This window comes from Papio anubis, chromosome 12 (assembly GCF_008728515.1).
Source record: "Papio anubis isolate 15944 chromosome 12, Panubis1.0, whole genome shotgun sequence".
NCBI lineage: Eukaryota > Metazoa > Chordata > Mammalia > Primates > Cercopithecidae > Papio > Papio anubis.
The window spans coordinates 100,843,413-100,870,258 of NC_044987.1; the positions used below are offsets into that span (position 1 = coordinate 100,843,413).

General features: G+C 37.0%; 1 long non-coding RNA gene across 1 annotated transcript in view; it reads right to left on the reverse strand.

The window, feature by feature from the left end:
• The window catches only part of LOC103877536, a 116,136-nt gene that overhangs the window by 71,710 nt on the left and 17,580 nt on the right, over positions 1 to 26,846 (reverse strand). The window contains exon 3 of the long non-coding RNA XR_002517023.1: positions 10,113 to 10,230. This is a non-coding gene — a long non-coding RNA (uncharacterized LOC103877536). The remainder of the gene's footprint in view (positions 1 to 10,112; positions 10,231 to 26,846) is intronic.

Here is a 26,846-nt window from a genome sequence, read left to right on the forward strand (position 1 = left end):
GTCCTTCTACATCACTTATAAATCTTTTTTTTTTTTTTTTTTGAGACGGAGTCTTGCTCTGTCGCCCAGGCTGGAGTGCAGTGGCACAATCTCGGCTCACTGCAAGCTCCGCCTCCCGGGTTCACGCCATTCTCCTGCCTCAGCCTCCCGAGTAGCTGGGACTACAGGCGCCCGCCACTGCGCCCGGCTAATTTTTTCTATTTTTAGTAGAGACGGGGTTTCACCATGGTCTCGATCTCCTGACCTTGTGATCCGCCCGCCTCGGCCTCCCAAAGTGCTGGGATTACAGGCGTGAGCCACTGCGCCCGGCTATAAATCTTATTTTTTAAGGCCCTTGGATTTGTCAAATGTTATTAATCTTTTTTGTTTTTTTTTAAGTTGGAGAACAAGAGAGAGACTTTGTTATCGGTAGGGGCAGAAAGTCTCAAAAATAGGTCAGGCACCATAACAGAAAAAGACAGCCTGCTTACGGGGAGGGGGAATGCAAATTAACTGCTACAGACATGGGTACGTTTTAGCCCCGGCAGCAGCTGCTGAATAATTAGGGCCCAAAGGCCTTCATAAAGGTTATAAGTCTTGTTACTGTGACTAACCAAATCTGTTTGAGTAATTTTCCTTTTGCTATTGCAATTACGGGGTTTTAACTCACTAGGTAGCTGATTTTGTGGCATGTACATATTCGATGTGTTGAGGAAAATGAGCTTCCAGGGCTCCCCTCTGGACGGCATTAGAGCAATGATCATAAATCCTCACTAAAGGGAAACTAGTTCTCAGATAAAGCAGTTTTGGGGGTGGGAGTGAAGTGAACAGTGGGAGGAAGTGGACAAACATTTTATAGGCAATAGTTCTGCAAAACTAGATTATAATACTACAATATAATAATGGGACATAATGTAATATAATACCACATAATGGAATGTCTTGTATTTTGATATTATGTAATATACGCTTCATATTTTTGTTATTACAGATTAGCTTTCACACTAGACTTTGCTAGATAATGTTGATATTATTCAGAAATACTTTTTTAAGTAACACTTTTCAACCTGTCTCCTCTCAAAATTGTGAAATCTTGACCCTATGTCTTTCACCTTTTCTTATGGAACCTTGTGCATTGACACTTAGTGTTACTTGCCTTATCATCCAGTTTGTCTCCTCTTATCCTGACATAATATCTAGTATTAAAATGAGATAGAGGAGGAAGGTAGAGCAAGATGGCCAAATAGAAACCTCCAGTGATCGTTCCCTCACAGGAACACTAAACTCAACAACTATCCATGTAAGAACCAAAAAATGAAATGAGCTATCACAGTTCCTGGCTTTAGCGTAATAACAAGAAATGAAGCACTGAAGAGGGGAGAAAAGTCTGGCACCGCCTGCACTACATCTCTTTCAATCCCAGACAACACCGCATGGGGAGAGAATCTGTGTGCTTTGAGAGCAAGATGAGTGTGGAACTTTGCGTTGGAACTCAGTGCTGCCTTGTCACAGCAAAGCAAAACACAGGCAGAACACTAGTGCCCATGGAGGAGGCATTTAGACCACCCCCGGGTCAGAGGAAAATTTCTCATCCCAGTGGGAGAAGTCCAAGTCCCCGCCAGCTTCACCACTGGCTGACTAAAGTGGCCTGAGGCCACAAATAAATTTGACTATCAGTCAAGCTACAGTGACTACAGTCCTTGGGTAAACCCCAGTGCTTCACTGGTCTTAGAGGCAGTGGACTCAGGGCACAACCCAGAGAGATACCAGCTGCCGCAGCCCCATTGGTGCCTGTATCATCCCTCCTCAAACTCCAGGCAGTGAAGCTCCAGGAGAGACCCCTTCTGCTCAGGAGAAGGAGAGAAAAGAGTACAGGAAATGTTGTCTTGCACCTTGAGGATAAGCTCAGCCACAGTAAAATAAAGCACTGGGCAGATTCCTAAAGCCCCAGTTCCAGGCCTTTGCTCCTGGATAGCATTTCTAGACCCACCCCCAGGGCCAGGAGATAATTCACTTCCCTGGTGGGACAGACCCAGTCCCAGCAGAATTCACCATCTGCTGACTAAAGTAGCCTAGGGCCTTGAATAAATATCAGCAGCAACCTGGCAATACTGGCTGCAAGCATTTGGCAAGCCCCGCTACTGTGCTGGTTTGAGAGGTTGTGAGCTCCAGGTATGACCTACTGCAGTGCCAGCTGTGATGGTCACAGGAGTCCCCTTAGTACCTCTACTCCAGAAGAAAGACTGCTACTTCAGAGAAAGTGAGGGAAGAGAATGAGAGACTTCATTTGGGAACGCAGGGAAATCTCCCTTATCTTCCCGAAATCCACCAATACTGTGTATCTAGGAGTCTGCAAGAGTCTCGGCATTACTGAGCTTAGGGAACCCACCAGTACTGAAATGCTACAGTGACCACAGGCTTAGGTCACAATCCTGAATCCCCTTTGAATTTTTCAAAAGCCCTCTCTGGAAAGATGGTTACAAACAAGTACAGACTTAGTGAGATGAGCATAAACGCCTCACTCTTCAATGCCCAGACATCAATGAACAGCAATGTCCACAAGCATCAAGAACTTCCAGGAAAATATGACTTCACCAACAGACTAAATAAGACGCTGTGATGAATCCTGGAGTGGTGGATTCATGTGACCTCTCAGGGAATTAGAAACAGCTGTCTTGAGGAAGCTCAATGAACTACAAGATAACACAGAAAACAAATTCAGAATTATAGCAGAGAAATTTAACAAACAAGATTAAAATAATTTTTAAAATCAAGCACAAATTATGGAACTGAGAAACTGACAAACTAAAATATGCATCAGAGTCTCTCAACAGCAGAACTGATCAAGCAAAAGAAAAAATTCAACAAGCTGAAAATCAACCTGCATGAAAATACACAATCAAAGGAGAAAAGAGAAAAAAAGAAAAAAAATGCCTAAAAGATTTAGAAGATAGCCTTAAAAGGAAAAATCAAAACATTATTGACCTTTAATAGGATGTAGAGAAAGAGATGGGGATAGAAAGTTTTTTCTAAGAAGTAATATCAGAGAACGTTCAAACCTTGAGAAAGGTTTGAATGAGAGGTTTGAATATTCAAACCTTGAGAAAGGGTATGAATATAGAGGTACAAGAAAGTCAACAAACACAAAGCAGATTCAATTCAAACAAGACTATTTCAATGTATATGATTATCAAACTCTCAAAAGTCAAGGACGAAGGAAGGATTGTTCTTTCCATAAATCTTTCAAAAGAAAGGATCTCAAGAGCTTGTTCCATAAACCTTTCTAACCTCTCTCTCCATATATATACTCATTTACTTTGTCCAGTCCTTAATGGGAAGATACATTGACAGAGCTTAAACATCTCAATTCACATCTATACATAGAAAATAAGACACATTTTACCAGTATATATTTGATATAATTTCAAAATACATTTGACACTTAGATAACAGAAAAAAAAATGTTATAAAATATGGTTTGAATGTGGCCAAAGAAGGTATTCTATCTACAGCTGAGCATACAATGAGTCCAGGAATTAGTACTGCACTGGCACTTATATCACCCAAGGGTCATTGGTTAAGTCACTGGTTAATAAAAGTGTATTCGCATTTCTGTAGATGTTATAGTCCATCTCAAAAATGGAATAAATTCTCAAAGAAATGTAAATTCTTCTTTATTTACTTATTTATATTCTTCTTTATTGCAGACATGAGAAAGCACTTTTCATAACTAATATTCTCAGATATAGATACTTAAATAGTAGTGTGGAATTCATAAATGCATTAATAATTTTCCCTAACAAGCAAAATACAGTCTTAATAATTGTTGTCAGTGCACAAGTGCTGCTTACATAGTGCTTTTTCAGTTGGAGAGGCTTAAAGTACTTTATGTTGATTAATTAATTGGCTTGTTGGTTAGAGACCTGGCCCAGGATTGTATTAAGTTCTGAAGAATTACAGGCAGGACATGATGGAAATGGGTGACTTAAGGAGTCAAAAAATAGAATCAATGGCAGTGACAATTTATCATTGTAAATTTACCAGTCTTCTCCATTGTGAGCTAATATAAAAGGTTAATAATAATAATCTTTAATGTAGTCCATTAATATTTATGTAATCTTCTGTAAATTGTGCATTTAGTCTAAAATTACTTTAATTCTGAAATAGTGCACATGATATGCAAATGCAGATTCAAGATACTCTGTTCTTGTTCTCTCAAACACACTCTCTGAAAATAAAATCACTCAGTTCTTCCTATATAGAATTTCAGAAGCCAACCATTATGGCGAGTCAAAATAAAAATCCATATGATGTAGATAAGTTCTCCTGACCATTGAGAGCTCACATGAGTACAACCTCTCAGGAGCTCAGAGACAAGGTGAAAACAAGGGATTGGCCTTAGATTACAACATGAAACAAGATCTGGCGCAGAAATCTGACTGTCATAAATTGATTTAATACAGATGCTATCTCGGCATCCATTTTTATGTATAGCTTAAGTTATCTGAAACCCAGCAATATCCATCACCTTTGGCCTAGTTAAAATTTCCCCTTCTTGTGGTTGTTTGCAATATAGCCTGTTTATTCTTCATTTTACTGATCCAAAATTCAACACATTTTAGAGCTGCTGAATGAGAATAAAACTTAATGGTTAATACCAGACTTACGTTTTCTGTAAACTATCCAATCTACAGTCCCGTGGGGAAGGCAAAGAGATCACTTCCATGGACCTTAATAAAGGCATAGACCTCTAGGTTTCTCTCTTTCTTTCTCTCTGTCTCCCTCCCTCCCTCCCTCCTCACCTACCTACTGGTTGAGCTTTGTTCTCCCTCAGGACTTTCTGTGGGCCCCTGTGGGCACCCTTCTTCTCTCACAGATCAGGATCAATGAGTAATAAAATGATTTTGTTATTTTATATGTTTCATTGTTCTGCCTTCTCTGTGTCTCTCATGAATGACACAGACGCACCCAAACCTGACTCTCCTCCCAGTCAGGTCTCTCCTAGAGAGTAGATATTTTGGTAATAATAAACTGGACACAGGTCAGACAAGAGCCACAAGAGTGTCTTCTAGGATAAACAAATTTCCTGTGAGAGCAACACCTGGTTACAAGTTGGATACTTAGGCGTTAGGCTCCCTGCTAGTATAAAGAAATACAGTATGAAAGGCACATTGTAAACATCCATGGCCCATCCCCTGGAGCTCCATCAGGAGAGGGCTAAAATTTATAGCCACTCTCCCAAGAGAGACCTTAAGATCAAGTCAGAGAAAATCACAACACTGACCTTTACAGGTGGAATTGACTGTGATTAAATCAATTTGGCTTAAAGAATTTAGTTCAGTGCAGAGACAAATAAAATACTTATATTAGGTAGCTCTTCATCTAATTGCTAGTTGATCAAATGTAGGATTGAGTTCATGCCTTCACTCTTGTAGCAGTTCCAAAAGAGTGGAAAGACAGTATGGAATATTAGAGAAGAGTTTAAATGCTAGTGACAAACAAATATGGATGCTGACTACTTATCAGTTGATTGACTTGAATAAGTTATTTTATGTGTTTGAAATGCCAATAAAATTAACTCTAAAATGGGGATTATAATAATACCTATTTCGAATGGCTCTTCTCAGGATGAAGAAAATATATGTAACATTTTTTGCATAGTATTTAATACAAAATGATATTCCACAATGCTAATTACTATTATTATTATTATTATTCTAAAATGAAAATATCTGTGGTACATAATCACACTGATTCTAATGCTTTGAAATTTGGGGCAGAATACTTTTAGCATAATATTTGTTTTCTATAAATGATGATGTGAAATGTGTAAGCCAAAAGTATAAGACCAACTTTTGGACATCCATTGTCTATTTTTTCCAGAGAAAACACATGGACACATGTGGACGCATTGTTGTCTAGTTCTTTATGAAACGTTCCCTGATAACTCTATTCAACTCTGATTTCTCACTTTGTTGACTGCCCATAGTACTAATTGTACAGAATATGTTAGCACAATGTATTTATCTCTTTGCCACAGTTTCTCCTCCAGTCTCATGAGCATAATGCCTTATTAACACATCTGGTAACTTTCCGGAAGTCAGGGATAATGCCTTATGTTTTCCATAGATCTTTCATGCCCCATAACTAGCATATTCTGGAAACATTCTAAGTTACATTAAATCTGAATTCTTTTATACTTCTTCCATATTACTTATTTGGGTGCTGTTCCCCGTTGCATTTCAACTCTGTTCTTTAAAACTACAGTTTCTATAATAGTATACAGTGCTCTAATAATGTCCTAATCAATGCTACGTCAGAGTAATGCTTATTATATGCTTGTTTCTAAATTCCAGAGTCATCAAATGTTTTCTTTTTAAGTTTAAAAAATGGTTAAGCTATCATTACTTTTTAATATTCATGAGTATTCAGTTTATGGTCCATTTTGATATCTGGGTTTTAGTTTATCACAAAACAGTCATTCCATAAAGTTTCCTTCTTTTCTCATTTCGCAATGTTATGAGTATTATTCAAGAAATATTCTGCAAATTTTTTTCAAGACTTATCACATTTTAAAAATAATCAAGGTTTTAAATCTGTATTTCTTGACCCGTAAGCCTCAAATTAACAGGATTAGTTAGGTGACTATGCTATTATTTTGTAAACCAGAGGTTCAGTTCACAAGAAACATATGTCTGGGCAGCATTTAGGTTTCTTAAATCTTAATTTCTAAGTTGTTTTTATTTCAAAGAAATAAAATGCTTACTGATTTGAGCAATATATAGAAGTAAATAAACATACATAAATAAAATCATCTGAAATCTTCTATCTAGAAATATTCACTGTGTACTCTGTTTTACACTTCTCTTATTTTAAACAAATTTTAGACTACAGAAAACTTGTTACTTCAGAGAGTTTTTATATGTCCCTCAGACAGCTTCCTCTAATTTTGGCACTTTGTACAATCACAGTACCAGGGATCAGAAACAGAGAATTGGTATCTCTAGTAGCAATTCAGGAAGCTAAATAATAACTTCTGTAACCATCAGCCCCAAATGTCGAGGACTGGAGGAATAATTTACAGATTTCTAAATTTTTTGTTTCTACTTCCAACTTAAGGCCAACGAAAGAAAGCCAAATATGCACCCTCACATAGGATGTCCCACTTCTGGTTAGCCTACTTCCGGCTTCCCCATGCCAGCAGCCACCAATCAGAGAACATCTAAAGTCTTCTCTTTGTGTTCCACTGTAAAGCTTTCTCATTCTTCCGCCTGCCTTGGAGTTGTTGATAAAATCCAAGTGACAGTGGCTTCCTCTCTTGCTCTTGCAAGGTCCAAATAAATAGCCTTTGCTTTTCTGATTTGACTGATCTTGTTGAATTTCCACGTATTTTTCTGCAGGAGGAACCATACCTTCAACTTTCAACTTCCACGGTAATAGAGTACCCTTAAGATCACTCATATATATATATATATGTGCATATGTGTACACACATTATATAATGGTATGTGTGTTTGTGTGTGCATGTATGCTTATGTGCACATTATATATTCAGGCTTTTTCGTTAAGATCTCATCGTGTTTGGATGATAAATACATATTTTTTGCATATAGTGAATGGTTTGTATTCCTCAAGGGCTCAGTCCAAAGCTCTCTTCTATTTCTTTCTCTATATTTTTTTTCCTTCATCACTCTACTTCTCTGAAGATGACTCTTGAATTTATATTTTTTGCCCAGATCTTTCAGCAGAGCTTCAGACCTTATATCCTACTACCTCTTGAGTTGCATAAAGGCACGACAACTCAATATGGGTTAGGGATCCTCCCCTACAAACCCAATACCCTTTCAGTGTTTCCAAAGTTGGTGAATGGCACCGTGATTCACCTAGCTGAGAAAGCTAGATCCCTAGGTGTCATCACTGACACCTTCTCCTTTCCTTATCTGCCATATCACATCCACATCCATTTATCTAGCCCTGTACATTTTATCTTCTAAATTATCTATCAGAATTCTGAGAGTAAAGACTCAGTTTTCTGTTTCATTGCCATTTCCATCCAAGTCTGTCATCTCTGCAATAGCATCTGTTTAATTTCTTAAGGCTATGGTAATAAACTGTCAAAAACTGGGTAGCTTAAAACCACAGAAATTGGTCTCAGGTGTGGAGGCTAGAAGTGGGAAATCTGTGTGTTGACAGGGTAATGCTCTCTCTGATGACTGTAGGGGAGAACTCTTCCTTGCCTGTCTCCTAGTTCCTCATGTTTGGTGGCAATCTTTGGCATTCCTCAGCTGGTATATGCATCTCTTCAGTCACAAGGCTGTCTTCTCCCTTTGTCTTCAAGTTATCTGCCCTCTGCACATGTGTATCTCTGTGTTCAAATTTCCCTCTTTTATATGGAAACTCATGAAATTGATTTAGAGCCCACCCTAAAGACTGACGTCATTTTACCTTGATTACCTCTTACTCTCCATGTAAGGTCACATTCTAAAGTGCAAATTCCGGAGGTTAAGATTTCAACATGTGTTTTTGGCAGGATACAATTCAATCTTTAATAGAGTCTAGGCTGGGTGTGATAGCCCACACCTATAATTCTGGTATTTTGTGAGGCTGCGATAGGCAGATTGCTTGATCCCAGGAGTTTGAGACCAGGCTGGGCAACATGGCAAAACTCTGTCTTTACTAAAAATACAAAAAATTAGCCAGGCATGGTGGTGTATAGCTGTGGTCCCAGCTACATCAGAGGCTGAGATGGGAGAATAATTTGAACCAATCGAAGCTGCAGTGAGCTGTGATTGTACCAGTGCAGTTCAGCCTGGGCAGCAGAATGAGACCCTCTCTCAATCAATCAATCAATCAATCAATAATCTAAACCCCTCTAAATTTTCTCTACATGCCCAGTAATCTATTTCTTTTCATAAATAAGAGTAGACTTTTCAAAATATAACTTTAGCAGTTATTTCTTCTCCTTAAAATTCTTTCATGCTGTTCTACTAGTCTTAGAATAAAAGCAACATTCCTTTAATATGACCCAGAAGGGTCTTAGTCTGGTTTAGCATACCTGCCATACCACACCCTACTCCTTCACAGCTTTGTGTTTAGACCAGAACATTATATAATATATATTATATATTATATGCCATATCTATTTTATATATACTATATATCATATAGTATATATAATGCATATTATATATTATATATTTTATATATTATATATTATATGTTATATATTATATACTATGTATTTTATATATTATATATTTTATAATATATAACTGATAATATATAAAATTTATTGTATAAAATATATACTATATATAATATATAATACATAAAAACCCAATATATATTATATATAATATATATTATATATAAAATATATATAATACATATATACACAAAATGGGGTTTTTCTGCTTGTCATGCTTCCTCTTGCCCAGGGCTCTTTTACCATTTCTCCTGTTTAGAATGTTTTCTCATCCTCCTTTTATCTTGTGTGTGTGTGTGTGTATAATCTTCAGATTATTTTTTTTAAGAAAATCCTTCCCCAGCCCTGTATTACTCTGTATGTCTTCATTTCAGAACTGTAATTCTGTATCTATGTAAAAATGGAATTAATATCTGTCCCTTCAAGTGGACTCTGAGCTTTACCGAGTGCAAGAAAACATAGTTGGCCCTTTTCACCATTCTATCTCCAGTCTCTAGTACAATGACTGCCACATCGTGGGTGTTCAAAATAGTTTTTGACTTGAAGAATAAATGATTGCATAAATGAATCAGCTGTATGTAATTTAGAGCAGTTTTTTTTAAACTCTCAATGTTAAAAGGCTAGTTGTTTTCTCAATCATTTGTGAAATTAAAAGAAAAATTAAACCCAAATAGCTATAAAACTCTTAAATGCCTTTACTTTCTATGCTTATGTCATCATGAACCAATAGTCAACAGTTTGCTGACTGATGCCAGCCCACGGACCATGCTTTAAATAGCACCGATCTTTATGTTTTCCCTAATTTAGTGATTCTGTTATCCTAAGAAATACGAAACTAAATTGATCTCTTTGCAGGACAAGGAATTTTTATACTCTATTTAAAAAAAATAAAAATACATGCATAGTAAAGCATTGCCATTTAACTTACTCATTTGCTCAGAAGACTGCAACCTGAACACTGGACATTTTTCAACCTGAGTTCACTGCTAGATTTTCATCCTCTTTTCATTTTCCACTCACTTCATGGTCTTCTCAAGGGGGAGTACCTGAACCATAAAGTAAGCCCAGAGTAGTTATCTGCCACTTGGATCAACTCAGCCTGTTAATATTTTTCTGGATCAGGTACCATGAGTTACAGGGATTATGCAGGTGGGCACCTCCCATCTGAAAGTGGTAGTGATGAATTATTTGTCTACCAGCTTGTCAAACTACAGACTGCTAACCTACAAGTAACTGCAGGAGTCTTATTTCTTCCAGGAAAGGTGAAAAAATCTAACTGAACACGTAGATTAACTTCTTTAGATGGGGAAAACATTACCAGTCAATACTCCAAATTACTAATAACTATAAAACACAGTAGTTTGAATCTTAGAATTCTAGATCTTAAAAATAGTCCTATATCTATTCCTAAGATTTAGAAACAGACATATATATGTGGCTATTCTAATGAAAGCAAAACCAGGTTTAAATATATATATTTATTTAAATATATATTTACATATATAATATATAAATGTATTATAATATATAACACATATATTACATATGTTAATATTATATATAATATATAACACATATATTTACATATCTAATATTATATATAATATATAACGCATATATTTATATGTTTAATATTATATATATCATATTTATATATTAAATATATAAATATGTTTATATTTATATATTTAATTTATTTAATACTATATATTGTATATTTAATATTATATATTATATGTAATATATAATATATAATTATGTATTAACATATATAACAGATTATATATTATATAAAATATATTAACATATATAATAGATTATATATTATATAAAAAATATAAACATATATAATCTATTATATATTATATATTTACATTTATAAGTTATATATAAATACATATAAAAATAAATATATATGTTATATATTATATATTGACCTATATAGATATATGTGTTATATATTACATATATTAACATATGTGTTATATATTACATATTAACATATAAATATATTTATGTATATGTATTATATATCGTATATAATGTATAATTATTAATATTATATATAATATATACTTAAACCTGGCTTTCTTAGAAAGCAAACGCAGGTTTAAATATATATATAACATATTTTTAAAATATGTATTATATTTAAATATATAATATATAAATGTACATATTATATGTTAATATTATATACATATATATATATTTAAATCTGGCTTTGCTTTTATTAGCATTTTTCTTCAACCAAAGATAGATCACCAGAAGTTGGATAGGTACTTTGTCACCTAAAGTCCTGAAGTTTCTGGTAGAATTTTTTTCCTCCTTAAGGAGGCTGTTTATTTGGAAATACAAGGAATAAACTGTCTGGCACAAAATTACTTTTGCAGCAAGTGGCAAGTGACGCATAATCCAAGACATTTATGGTGATAGCTATTAGCTAAACTTCCAAATTCAAAGAAAATAAAAGGAAAAATTCTATGTCTATAGTGATTTTTAAATCTTGAAGTAAATCAAGGTGTCTGCTCAGAAGATGCAGATATCACATCAGTCACTGACTTTGCCAATAAATATTCCGTGATTCTTGAGTGACGAAGTCTACTGGATGAGAGGTGATAGAGTAATCCGGGATAGAAAGGACAGAGATGACCTATTCTGTCATAGACTACCAAAGAGGAACTCCATGCTCTAGAGGACTCTTTTCTGGTCCTCTTCTACTCACATCCCACCCCATGAGACAAAGAGTCTGTAGTCCAATGGGTTATGTCTTCCAGGAACCCATGTCCCTTCTTGAGCATGCTTCAGGTACTTGGTACATATGACATTTTCTGCCCTGACAGCCTACACTGACTTGGAGGTTCTTCATTGGCCTTTTCAAAAGATTTAACTCATATAAAGGCCAAACATACCACAAATATATAAACCCATAAGCTCAATGGGTGGTCAAGAGATAACTATGTGTCTGCAGAGCTTAAATATACAGGCTGGAGTATCTACACACATGTGCATGAGGCCCCTCAGGGTGCAGGATGGGTGCACATAAAGGAGGAAAGAGAGGCAAGCCAAGGTGGCTCCATGTTCTAGCATGCAACTCCAAGAGATGCAATAATCGTATATTCATATCCAGTTTGCTAGATCATTTGTAATGATGCATTTGCCAGTGTAGGATAATGGAAAAAATTTAAAATAATTTATTTAATAGAATTATTTCAGTCTCAAGGTATCTAGGCATATTCTATATGTGTCTCCATTTTCCCCAGTCCTGTCACACCTATGTTAGGGAAGATCTGCAGAAGGCACACTCAAAAGGAATAAATAAACAGAGTTTAATGCAGGAATATTTACAAAGGTGTTAAAAAGGTTATGAAAAATCTGGCCGGGCGCAGTGGCTCACGCCTGTAATCCCAGCACTTTGGGAGGCAGAGGTGGATGGATCATGAGGTCAGGAGATGGAGACCACCCTGGCTAACACGGTGAAACCCCATTTCTACTATAAATACAAAAAATTAGCCAGCTACTTGGGAGGCTGAGGCAGGAGAATGGCATGAACCCAGGAGGCGGAGCTTGCAGTGAGCCAAGATAGCGCCACTGCACTCCAGCCTGGGTGAAAAAGCGAGACTGCGTTTAAAAAAAGAAAAGACAAGACAAGACAAGACTACCATTAGTAGGCCTGAGGACAATGGTGGGGGGAACTTGTAATTAGAACCCAGAAATAAATTACAGCCTGGTGGACAGGCAGCTAAATGAATACCACAAACTTCTAACTTACTTGGCACTCTGTCTTCTGCTGGTATCTTATATGTAAAGGATAGGTATGAATTACCCAAGTGAAACACAAAGAAAAAGGAGTTTGTTTCTCATTAAGCAAAAGCTGAGATGATAAAACACAGAGGCTCAACAAAACAATAGCTTTAAAAACCGTGTTTACTTCTCACTTTTAACTGAATATGAATGCCTAGGTCAGCAACATTTCATTGACAATTATGGCCCTGACCTCCTTTCAAGTCTACTGCTCATCTTTCTAATGCGTAAGTGTTGTCTGATGTTATTGCCAAAGCTGGTCACATAGTATTTGGGTTCCAAGTAGTGTAAGACATGAGCAAAAGGTGAAAAACATACTCAATATATTTAGACCCAGGTCTAGAAGCAACACACATTGCTTCTGCACACTTTCCCCTGGGAAAGAACTAGGCCATGTGACTTTTACCTAATTGCAAAGATAGTGGGAAATACAATCTAGATTGGCAGCCACATACCCAACAAGAAGAGTGAAATAGATATAGATGGATTATGGTTTTGATATAATAGTTGGAAACTCGATTCATCCATATTTCTTAACATGGCACGGGAGAGCACATCTGGGCAGGTTGTGCTTGCAAAACAAGTGAAAAAAGGAAGTGTTTATTTATTGCGCACATTTTTCATACTTTTTATCTACTTAGTAAGAAACATTAACTAATATTGATATGTCAGAAATGGTGGCCATACTGTATTTATATTTTTTAAAAATTCTGGCTCTAGTTCTAACATTTGGAAATATAGTAACTGATATTATATATAAAATACACAACCATTCTCTAAGAAGTGACTTCCCAGAAAGATGACTTTATTTCAGCAAGTAATATCCCAATTTGGTTTGAGTTATTATATATAAGTTAATATACTTCAGTTAACCTGAAATTTTACACAAAATGAATTTTTAACCTGTCACTAACACTTGTGAGCATCAGCAAACTTAAGTATGAAGCTGTCAAAATGACTCAATGACAACTATTGAAATGCAATAATAATTTTATAACAAGTAGCTGAAAAAAAAAACGAAATAAGCTTGTAGTTGTATAAGTGATAAGTATTTGGAAAGAGAACAGACTTAATAGAGATTTGGAAGTTAAGAAAGGCATCTAACTGCCAGGCGCGGTGGCTTATGCCTGTAATCCCAGCACTTTGGGAGGTCAAGGCAGGTGGATCATTTGAGGTGAGGAGTTCAAGACCAGCCTGGTCAACATGGTGAAACCCCATCTCTACTAAAAATGCAAAAATTAGCCCGGTGGTAGTGGCACGCACCTGTAATCCCAGCTATTCAGGAGGCTAAGGCAGTAGGATCACTTGAATTCAGGAGGCAGAGGTTGCGGTGAACTGAGATCACACCACTGCACTCCAGTCTGGGTGACAGAGTGAGACCCTGTCTCAAAAAAAAAAAAAAAAGGCATCTAAGCAGAGCACTGAAGCTTTGTGTAAGTTACAGAGGCACAAGTTCTAGGAGCAAATACATCTGAGTTTCCTAACTCCCACTCTGCCAGTTACTAGCTGTGTCAATCTGAGAAGGTCATTTAACTTCTATGAACCCATTTTTTCCTTCAAATTTATAGTATCTACCTTACATTAAGTGGGAATATTATAACTATGTCAATTTATGTACACATAAAATGAGTAATCAAGTATCAAGTCACAACATGTGCTTCCTTGTGAAAGTCTATCTCCCTCAGAGCAACGTTTCCTTCTGACATTTTTTTGACTGCCAAGCCCCTGCAACCCAAGAGAAACTCTCAAAGTATATCACAATGTATCAGTAGCCAAAGGTTGGGGATTTCATCTTTGCATTGAGAAAATGTCAATTTAAGAAGAGAATACTGCACAGAAATACAAAATCTAGTGAATATTATTTATGAGAAAGTGATCATCTAAAATAAGATGATGTGCCCCCAAAAATTGAAAACCAATAATTTTCCATTTTAGGAAATACAGTATGATACAAAGTCAGTAACATCTTGAAGCTCATTTACATAAATTCTTTAGAATAATAAGCTAAAAGAATAAGTATGCCTTTTACTTCTCCTTTTAGAATGAATTCACTTTTTTAGATATGAAGGTAGGAGAAGAAATAATTAACTTTTAAACAAATACAGAATAGTATTCAAAATCTGTCCTAGATAATATGTCCGTAATCCTAGAGGATAAACAGAATGCTCTAATTGGAGACAGCAGGAAAGAAAAGGAATGTGAAATTTAGCAGTAAAGTGTGATGAATCCAAATGTTAGCTTGTGTTGTTAAAAAAATACATTCTTCAGTATTTAGTAAGTTTATCACGCTTTGGTGTTAAATTACAGTACATGAAGCTTTATGAGATGAATATTCACCTTTTTTAACATCTGCCCCATTTTTTTCTAGGCCAATGTAGTAGTGAACATGGTAAATATTTTGCTTAGGTAATTTCTCTATGTTACAGCAATTACATCAAATTTCATAAACATTTATCATGTGAGTGTTTTATGAAAAGCATAAGGCTAAGGCCGGGCGTGGTGGCTCACGCCTGTAATCCCAGCACTTTGGGAGGCCGAGGCAGGTGGTTCACCTGAGGTCATGAGTTCAAGGCCGGCCTGGCCAACCTGTTGTAACCCCATCTCTACTTAAAATACAAAAATTAGCTGGGTGTGGTGGTGGATGCCTATAATCCCAGCTACTTGGGAGGCTAAGGCAGGAAAATCACTTGAACCCAGGAGGAGGTTGCAGTGAGCCAAGATCGTGGCATTCCAGCCTGGGTGACAGAGTGAGACTCCGTCACAAAAAAAAAAAAAAAAAAAAAAGCACAAGGCTAGAGGAAACTGAAGGGATACATAAGCAAATAAATTACCATGCCTTACAGATCTAGGGAGGTGGACCACTGACATATGTTAAGACATTTTTATAATGTTGATGTCACTTTTATTTTAAAACAAAACAAAAACTGAAATCAGACAATATTTTTACACAATGACATTTGTTTTAAAATAAGAATTTTGGGAGAAAATATGTTTGACTACATTAAAGAAGATTTTAATTTCATGGAAAGTGGCACTGAAGCAGGGTTCTTTGGCAAAGAGAATTCTTAATCCCAGCCTTGAGAAACATATAGGAATTCAAGAGGTAGAGTTTGTACAACTAGCAGAGAAGGAACACCACAAATAAAGGCATAAAGAAAGTGGATCTTCAGGTAAAAATAAGTGAACCTCTGTGCTTATAGTAGAGTATTATGTACTAGAATAAAAAATAAGAAATATTTTTTATGAAAACAATACCTGAAAAGGGAGGGTTTTAAAAATAAGAACTTTAGGCCAGGCACAGTGGCTCATGCCTATAATCCCAGCACTTTGGGAGGCCGAGGTGGGCGGATTACCTGAGGTTAAGAGTTCGAGACCAGCCTGGCCAACACAGTAAAACCCTGTCTCTACTAAAAGTACAAAAATTAGCCAGGCATCATGGTGGGCACCTCTAATCCCAGCTACTTAGGAGACTGAGGCAGGAGAATCGCTTGAACCGGGAGGTGGAGGTTGCAGTGAGCCAAGATCTCACCACCATTGCACTCCAGCCTGGGCAACAGAGACTCCATCTCAAAAAAAAAAAACCAAACAAACAAACAAAAAACTTTATCTATAATTCAATACCACACAATATTCACATCCGAAATGTACAATTCAATGTTTTTAACTATATTCACAAAGTTGTACAATCATTACCTCAGTCAATTTTAGAACACTTTCATGACTCTAAATTAAAGAAACCTTGCACTGATTAGCTATTACTACCCATTTATTGACAGTGCAGAAAAAGCAGTTTGATCTATTCTGTGAAGGACCTTAGATCTTTATTCAATAGGTTATCACGCAAAAATGTCAGTGTGTTTTAGTACTAGGGTAACATGATCACCTGTGTGTTTGTGGAAAATTATTCTAGTAACTGTGTGTAGTATGGGGAAAAAAGCATTTGAATAAGAGGAATCTATTTTTACTTTCATTCCCATGTTCTCTAAATATGCTCTAATTCTATCTAACCAAAACATGTTTACACTGCTCTATGGATTACATTCCACAGAAATTTCTTCCTTTGTAATGTATTAAGCAAACCAGTAAATATTTACTAAGTACCATTTGCTTACAACTGAGCTACTCTTTTACCTTGGTTCAATTTGATTTTCTTTAGACTTCACTTTAGAGCACAGTAATGATCACTGATATATTTCTCAAAGCTATCTGAAAATTAATATAGTGAGCTATTATCTCCATTTTTATGAACACTCACAATCAGAAACATCAGTGCACCAGCCTGGCCAACGTGGTGAAACCCCATTTCTACTAAAAATACAAAAAATAGCCAAGTGTGGTGGTGGGCGCCTGTAATCCCAGCTGCTCGGGAGGCTGGGGCAGAAGAATCACTTGAACCTGGAAGGCAGAGGTTGCAGTAAGCCGAGAACACGCCATTGCACTCCAGCCTGGGTGACAAGAGCAAAACTCTGTCTCAAGATTAATTAATTAAATAAACATCAGTGTTTTCTCATAAGGCACACAGCTACCAAATGTCAGAAGCATGACTGGATAACTGGTCTCATGTCTTTAGGGTCAGACTTTTTCTATCATGTAACACAGCTACCTCCTCAGCTGTTGGCCATGATCTGCTGTTAACGTTTAGTCATGAAAATGACAACCCCTTCCTCTACCCAGAAGTATGTAAAATCTAAGCAGTTTGGGAGGGGTTAGGATACAACATGGTTATACTGATCTTCAGATTTGTTTTAAAATGTTTTAGAAATCTAATTATAGAATTAGAAATGGCTTAGGAAATGAATTTTGTTTTTAAAAATATTTAGTATAGAATTATCCTAGAATGAATTTGACAAGAAAAGCACATGAGCAATAAACCTAAACACAAGACAATTTAAGCCTTTTGTTAATAGGAATTAGCAAGTGGATAATATACAAAAGGCATGTTTGTAGACTACAGACAACCCTGTCATGTTTGGTAAATGTATGTCTTATGAGAAAGCACTGATGTTTCTGACTGTGAGTTTTCTTACTTTAAAAATAGAGATAACAATCCCACTAGACTAATTTCCAGATAACTTTGAGAAATATGTAAAATGATCATTGCTGTGCTCTAAAGTTCTAAGGGAAATCAAACTGAGCCAAGGGAAAAGAGAGTAGACCAGTTGTCTTGAAGCAGAAATTCCTAAACTGACTATTCTTAATAACTTTTAAGTAATAACCAATTCTGTTATGCATACAGCCACCAAGTAAAAAATTTTGCAGGTTATTAAGGCCATATTCATGTACCGTTTGAGAGCAATTCTGTGAAGTAGAAAGCTGAGGCTAAGAGAGGTACAAAGATTTGTCCAAGGCATTGGAGTCCAGGTCTTCTGACTGCAAATAACAAGGGCATTTGAAAGGGCCAAAACCCAGAATGCACCATTCCTAGTTCCGGCTTTACAAAGGAAGTCCTCTTCATTGAAGAAGGTTTAGACAAAGTTCTATTCCCAATGTAAGTGTTTGACATTGGGCCCTGACCTATCACAAGCTTAGAAATCCTGGAGAGTATTTTCTAATGAGCCATATTAAGTATAATTTAAGTTAAATGAAGACAAATTATTCTTCCCTACTCAAGCCCCCACCTTAACATCAGCTTCCCAAGTGTACCAATTACATTCATTTTTATTATTTCTTCCTCTTCCCCTTCCCCTTCTTCCTCTTCCTCCCCTTCCTCCTCCTCCTCCTCTTCCTCCTCCTCCTCTTCCTCCTCCTCCTCCTCTTCCTCTTCCTCTTCCTCCTCTTCCTCTTCCTCTTCTTCTTCTTCTTCCTCTTCTTCCCCTTCCCCTTCCCCTTCCCCTCCTTCTCCTTCTTCTTCTTGTTTGCTACAGGGTCTTACTCTGCCACCCAGGCTGGAATGCAGCGACACATTCACAGCTCACTGCAACCTCTGCTTCCAGGGCTCAAGTGCTCCCCCACTTCATCTTCCCAAGTAGCTGGGACTACAGGCATATGCCACCATGCCCCACTAGGTTTTTTTTTTTTTTTTTAATTTTGTGACTGGGTATGGTGGCTCACACCTGTAATCCCAGCACTTTGGAGGAGGAGGCGGGTAAATTACCTGTGGTCAAGAGTTCGCAACCAGCCTGGGCAACCCAGTGAAACTCCATCTCTACTAAAAATAAAAATATTAGCCAGGCATGGTGGCACACCTCTATAGTCCCAGGTACTTGGGAGACTGAGGCAGGAGAATCCCTTGAACCTGGGAGGGAGAGGTTGCAGTGAGCCGAGATGGCACCACTACAATCCAGCATGGGTGATAGAGCAAAACTCTGTCTCAAAAAAAGTTTTGTAGAGATCGGCTTGCTATGTAGCCCAGGATGGTCTCAAACTCCTAGGCTTAAGTGAGCCTCCTGCCTTGGCCTCCCAAACTGTAGAGATTACACATCTAAGCCACTGCACATTCAATTATATTCTAAGTTTCTAGCATCCTTAACGAATCATTATTTTCTCTATAGTAATGGTTTTTCTAACCCGCTGACTTGCATGAGGTGCCTTGGAATGCTGAGGCTTAATTTCTCCTTTTCTTGGGCATTGTTTGAGGAATAGGTGGAGATGGGGAGAACTTTGAATTTTGCATGACTTCTTTCACTCCTTGATACTTCTTTATTTTAGTGCCACTCTACTGGCTATAAAACTTTAACAGGAATAGACCATGGTGTTTCACCAACCATTTTGCAATCTATTTATTGGCAAACATAAAAGCCTATCTAAAGAAAGTAGCCCAGGGTAGATACATGGGGTCAAAACACATAGGAAGTTCTGTGTTTTGGAGCTCTTGGAACTCTGGAATGAGACAACGCCCTATAAACAGGATATCCAAGTGATTCAGAAATTAGCATCCATGCTGTATAATGCAGCTTCCTTCTTTTGCCATTAAAAGGAGGATGGTGAGGATGAATTTCCCCAGGTACTCCCCTAATATCAGCAAGAGTACAAATTGAGAATAGTTTGCCATTTATCTAAATATTTAAAAGATATAAATCAAGTTGTTGAAAAACATCTATTCCTGACCTTTGTAATGACATGGAAGGTCAGGTTTGACTTTAGAATGCTAAGACACCTCAGAGTCCCCGCCAGACTTAGCTGCATGAGGAGGGTTGGCCTGAGTCCAGCAACTTTTTTTTTTTTTTTTTTTTTTTGCTATATTTTACTCTATGGCATTTAGGAGCCTCACTTGCTATGGGGGCTACCTCAACCCAGAGTCCCCAACCCCATTTATGTTTCCTCACCTAAACACCCTTACTTGAGGTCTAAAGGTCAACAGAGAAGCCCATCAGACAGGTCCCTCCTTGAAAGCCCCGTCAGAGTCAACGAAGGCAGGGAATTCTTGCATTCCGAGTCTCCACAGAATGATCCAGAAGAGGACATGTGTTAAGTGTGGGCACATTTCTGGAGCCTCAGAGAATTCTTGCCTAATGGGAAAGAATATGCCTAAAGAAGGGTCATAGCAAATCCTCTAAAGAACAAGATACAGGCCGGGCACGGTAGCTCACGCCCGTAATACCAGCACTTTGGGAGGCTGAGGCGGGCGGATCATGAGGTCAGGAGATCGAAACTATCCTAACACTGTGAAACCCCGTGTCTACTAAAACACACACACACACACACACACACACAAATAGCGAGGTGTGGTGGTGGGCACCTGTATTCTAGCTACTGAGGAAGCTGAGGCAGGAGAATGGTGTGAACCTGGGAGGCAGAAGTTGCAGTGAGCTGAGATCACGCCACTGCACTCCAGCCTGGGAGACAGAGAGAGACTTCATCTCAAAAATAAAATAAAATTTTAAAAAACAAGATACAAGGCTACCTCCTTTTGCAAAGGTCTAAGAGAGGTACTGTTCCCCTTCTATGCACCCTCCAAGCAAACGCACAAGAAAAAATTATTAGCTTCTCACCTTGACATGTCTTCATGTAACACAGAGACAGAAGATGTCACCATGGCCTTAAATGAGCTCAGTCAGCCAGAACTGATACATGAAGGGACATGGAATTCCTATCAAATTTAATAGCTTTAATCAAAGGCATAGAACAGTGTGTGGAGGGAAGTTAACTCCTAAATTATCAAAAAGTGAAGAAATAACAAATAATACCTAACAGAAAAAGATACATTGATGCAGGGAAGTTAAGTAACTTGACAAACCTCACACAATTATTAACCTCGAAGAGATTCAGTCCCACAACTTTCCGTCTTCAAAACCCCATGTTCTTTCTATTTCCTGGTAACCATCTTCTGAGAAATGAAGTTTCTATCACAGATACTTGCTTGCATCCTTTCTCCTTTATTTTCCCATAAAACTATTTTGTAGGACCCTTTTTTAACACAGTCTGGTCTCAGATGTACTCTTCACTCCCTATTATATGACTTCCTTTCACAAATAGCCAGGATGACTTACTTAATTTTGTCCATTTTCATGTTTGTCACAATTTGTTGGTGCCTGTTCTTGTTATCCTCTAAACCCACTGTCTTTACCAAGTACTAGACTTCCAGATTTCTGATCCATGTGTGAAGCCCAGCAGGGAATACTGTTTATCTGGACATTTCATAAGAAGGGAGAATCTTGCATGTGAATACTCAACTCTAACCCCTCTGCATGCCTCCCTTGGCTCATTGCCCTTTCTTTAAAAAAGTTCTTCCTTGCAAGTTTCACACTAGGTGATTATGAAGAAAATTAAGTGATGTGAATTTCTTAATCAATTTCATGCTGAGAAGATCAGCAAGTTACAACAGAAAGACAATTTTAAGGAAATGAATACCCTATCTAGGTTGAACCTTTCTCTGTATCCATCAGGCAGGCCTGGACACTCAGTGTTGTCAGCAAAAACAAAAAATAATCAATGAATATATAAAAACATTCATTCTCAGTTAAGACATCTTTTCAAATACTAGTTACCAGAGGTTATGTGTGGAATCATAGTAGTGTTTACCACCACTCTAGAATGCTATGTCTTCAGAAAGGTATAAAATAGCTTCAGTTTATAATACACTACTATATTCCAAGTGTTTTATACTTACAATTCCTAATCTTTGTGAATTCATTATCTCCTCATCTAAGAGATGAAAATAGGAGAGACTGATAGTTAGAGATACTTCCCCCAAATCACACAGCTGATGACAGTTAGAGCTGAGATCTGGAAATATGAATCCAGCTTGGTACTGGGAAATCCTGCTCCACCAAGGTAAGATAAGGATAAATATCACCAGAAATTTAGTAGGAACTAATCCTCTTAAAACCTAGAGGTCCACAATTTGTCCTACCCCTGTAATAGTCCCAGCTTATCATTTTTCTATGGACCAGAAGTTCTAGTAGTTTCTGGGGTGATTGTCTGACATGGTAGAAATGCTGGTGTTCTTTAAATGAGATGGACCTAGGTCAGAATTTTAGGACTTTTTAAGATTACCTGTGAGACCTTAGATCATGTCAGTAACATTACCTAAATCTCAGTTTACTTTTTTAGGAAATGTATGTTACAGTTTGCATTCCATTCCACAATGTGGGTGAGGAAGAAAGGCAACTTCATTTTTTTTCAATTTAGCTAAATTTCTATTTTTACTTCTTACTATGGAAAGGAGGTAGAGATACATTTTTATTCAATTGGCTGCCCCACCATCCACTCCTTTTGTTATGGTGTTTGAGAAAGCTTACAAAGACATCAGTGGTAAACAATAAAAAGGAGTAATTCTAAATATCTGTCTGGATCAGGTAAGCCCAGCATTCTTTAGCATTATCTTTAGACGTTGGTACACAAAATTTATTGTAGCACAGTCTGTGGGTCTGATGACTCTTTTAGTTCATTATTACCACCATGGGGCACACGAGACTTCTCCTGATTCCGAAGAGTTCCAGGCCAAGAGAATCCTGGTGACACTATGGTCTCATCTACTTAGTAAAGCAATTGCCAATTCTTCTGTAAGAATTTGCCCTACACTGGGCTCTAACCAGAATACAGCCCAGCTATGGGCATTCTCAGCATATTTACATCCCAAAGAGCTCATTTTTAAAAACTGTCCTCTATATTTCAAAATTATATTCAGTAATTATCATAAATAATAATGCTTAAAAAAGAAAAGCAGTGAAAATTGTCCCTTATTGAACTTTGTGTATATAATTATGCCAGTAAAAAATAACTAATAAAAATGGTAATACAAAAAAAAGTAGATTTATGCTTTTTGATTATATTAATTTATGGGGGAAAAGGGAAAAAATATTTAAACAATTTGTACCCTACTGCTATAACACTATTATAATTTAATAAAAATTAAAATAAAAAGATGGAAAATTTAAATATAAAGACTATTACCTAAATTCAATAAAATATTTATGTTACAAATGAAAACATATACTTACCAAACAAAAATATTGTTATTCTTCAGGCTCTATTTTACTGTTTTAAATATTAAAGAACAAATAAAAAATGTCATTGATCATTCGTTACGGCAGAAGTAAAGTAATTCAAGTCCTGTTTTCAGAATTTTACAATCATTGTGCTATCACTGCTGATTTTGAACATTCTTTTTAAAGGTAGTGTGTGAGATCATCAACTGATCCAAAGAAGAACAAGGATAGCTCTCAACATTTAACGTTACCCTAGGAATGACTTTTCTTGTAGCTGAGTTTGTGGGTTAGGGATTGTGTTAGTTTTCTAGGGTGGCTGGATGAAATTAATTGATGGCTTAGGACAGTAGAAACTAATTCTTTTACAGTTCTGAAGACCAGAAGTTTGAATCAAGGTGCTGGGAGCTCTACATTTCCTCCACTCACTCTAGCGAAGATCCTTTTCTTGACTCTTCCAGCTTCTGCTGGTAGTCAGCATTACCGGGCTTATTCAGCTGCCTCACTGCAATCTCTGCCTCTGTCTTTATATAATCTCCACTTAGCTACGTGTCTCTCTCCAGTGTGTCTCTTCTAAGAATACTTGTCATTCAACTCAGGGTCCTCCACCTCCAGTAATCCAGGATAGTCTCATCTCAAGATCCTTAATTATTTCTACAGAGATCCTTTAAGAAATAATGGTAACATTTACAGGTTTGAGGGATTAGGACATGGATATATCTTTTTGGAAGCTACCATTAACTGACTACAGAGACCAATGGAATAACTAGGAGTTCACTGAAAAACTTCTACGTTGAATACAATATATATTAAAAGATAAATTTTCAAGCTTACGTGCTAATTGTTAGTTTATGTATATATTTTAAAAATTCAACATTAACTGCAACAGTTATTTAAAACTTAAGACTGAGAAAATATTCTTATCGGGAGAATCATTTTATTTTCAACATTATTTAGAATAACCTGCAAATGATGATTTAAAAAAAGAAGCAGACTTCTAGTTGGTTTTATCGCTGTTGTTCAATTCATGTCAGACATTATACTCCTTTGTCGCCTGTGTCCAGGGCAGATCCAGTCCCTCTTTTCCTTCAATTGCCTTTGCTATCTCACTGCTGGCACAGGACTCTGCTTTTCAATTCTATGAATGTATTTGACAGTTCACCATTTTCTGGGACTTGGCCTAGGGAGTGGGCACAGGGGCCCTTCCTCTAAGGCCTACCCACATGTCTGCTCTCGTGCTTTCTCTGAACCTAATTTTTCTCTACTATTCTAGAGAGTCCTTTCTACTATGAAAGACAAAGAGTAATGAGTGGGTAGGAGTACATGACACACAACTTCATACTGTTTTCTCCCCAAGTTTTTCCTACATGCCAACAGTTAGATTCCCTTAGGAGCCTAAATGTTTCAAGCCATATGGTCTAAGAAAAGACGCTTTTTTTTCCTGCTTTATATTACACATCTCTTCCCTAATGCATATCACTATACTGCTATAGAATACTGCTATAGAAACTAAAAATCTTTATCTAGGGCTCTTTTGGGTTAATTACTATATTTCTCTCCTAGCAAAAACAGAGACATTCCCTTCCGGCTCACTTATTTCCCAAGCGCATCATTTGACAAAAGGCTTAAGGATTTGTTGTTGTTGTTATTAAGTTTCAGAATCTCCTTAGTTCAGTTAGCCTGAGCAAACTATGGATAATGTCTAGGTTTCAGTCAGCTTTTCCTATCTATTTTTATTACCGTGTAAGAGGCAAGGTGTTATGATATACAGGTACTCAGTGTTGTCTCCTCCCCAAACCCAGAACATTAAATTGTGTCTCCCAAGTACTACTCTCACCCATTAGCATTCCAGCTGCGTTTTCATAATGTCACTGTTAGACCAACATGATGTGTGCCCTACCCTATTCCAAAATTAAAAGATCTCTTTAAAAAGGCAGGTTTTTAAAAAATTCGGATAGATTCCTCAAGAAACATGTGTGAATTCTTACAAAGTGAGTTATTAAATTTTCTAATTTCCCCATGTTTCATTATTCATTCACCTCAAAGAGAACTAGATAAGGCCTAAATGAGAATTCTGTTTTTACCACTGAGGTTCAGTTCATCTTTCACAGTTTTATTTCCTATATTTTTGACACAGTTGCAATTTCCCTGTCTCTACACTGAAATTTATTATAAAGTTTCTCTATTGCCTTGGTATTTGCAAAATGTATTCGTGACAACTTTCAAGATTCTTTTTATCTTAAGTATGTTTTCAGGCAAGATCTCATTGTACTTCATAAGAGAATAGAAAAATTAGTTTGCTAAATGGTAACCTTCTGATTAAAATTGTTTAAAACACAGTTTTTGGGCCGGACGCAGTGGTTCATGCCTGTAATCCCAGCACTTTGAGACGCCAAGGTGGGAGGATCACCTGAGGTCGAGAGTTCGAGACCAGACTGACCAACATGGAGAAATTCCATCTCTTCTAAAAACACAAAATTAGCTGGGTGTAATAGCACATGCCTGTAATCCCAGCTACTTGGGAGCCTGAAGCAGGAGAATGGCTTGAACCCAGAAGACAGGTTGCACCGAGATCACGCCATTGCACCCCAGCCTGGGCAACAAGAGTGAAACTCTGTCTCAAAAAAAAAAGAAAGGAAAACAAAACAGAAAACAAACAAACAAGCAAAAAAAACCACAGCTTCGGAGATAGGTCAAGAGGAAAGAATGAAAGTGCCCATACTGGTAACAGTGAAGAGTATAGTGTAGATCAAATATGCCCATTAGCATTTCCTCCTAATAAAGACCACTTATAACACTTCAGAATCCTGCAATAAGCAAGAAAAATTATCTGGAAATTAATGCACTGCATTTACCTGCATTTAGAAGAGTAGAGAAAACAGAAAGGGAAATTAATGCACTGCATTTAACTGCATTTAGAAGAATAGAGAAAACAAAGGGAAAATGTGTACAGTTCTTATTTTATGTGAACTGTTAATATATATTATTTCTGTTAATCTTCACAGTAATCCTGAGATACATGTATAAATATCAATGTGCAGAAGAGAGTCTGACTAGGTCAATTCCTCCTTTAATATGCTGTCCTTGGTAATGTTTTTCACAATTGAGACTCTTCACTTATTTGATGATTCTTTGATTTCTGCCTCCCCTATCTTAGTCTATAAGCTTAGTGAGGGCAGGAGTTGCATATGCCTCTTGCTTGTTTGCCTGCTTGGTCCTGCCAAGTGTGCCCAGTGCCCAGTACAAAAACTCCAATACATTATAGGTGCTTCATAAATATATGTTGAATGAACAAACTGGCATAATTCCGTAGTATTAGCAAATGACAGTGATGAGGCTGGGGCCTCTGTCTCTGATGAGAAAGCTTGCAATAATAATTATTTTATGGTTTTCTTGCTCATATGCTTCTAATAGTTGCTTTATTTATGCAAGGTGAGTTTCTAGTGTTGTCAAAGGCTGGGAACTGTGGCTCAGCCTACAATCCCAGTGCT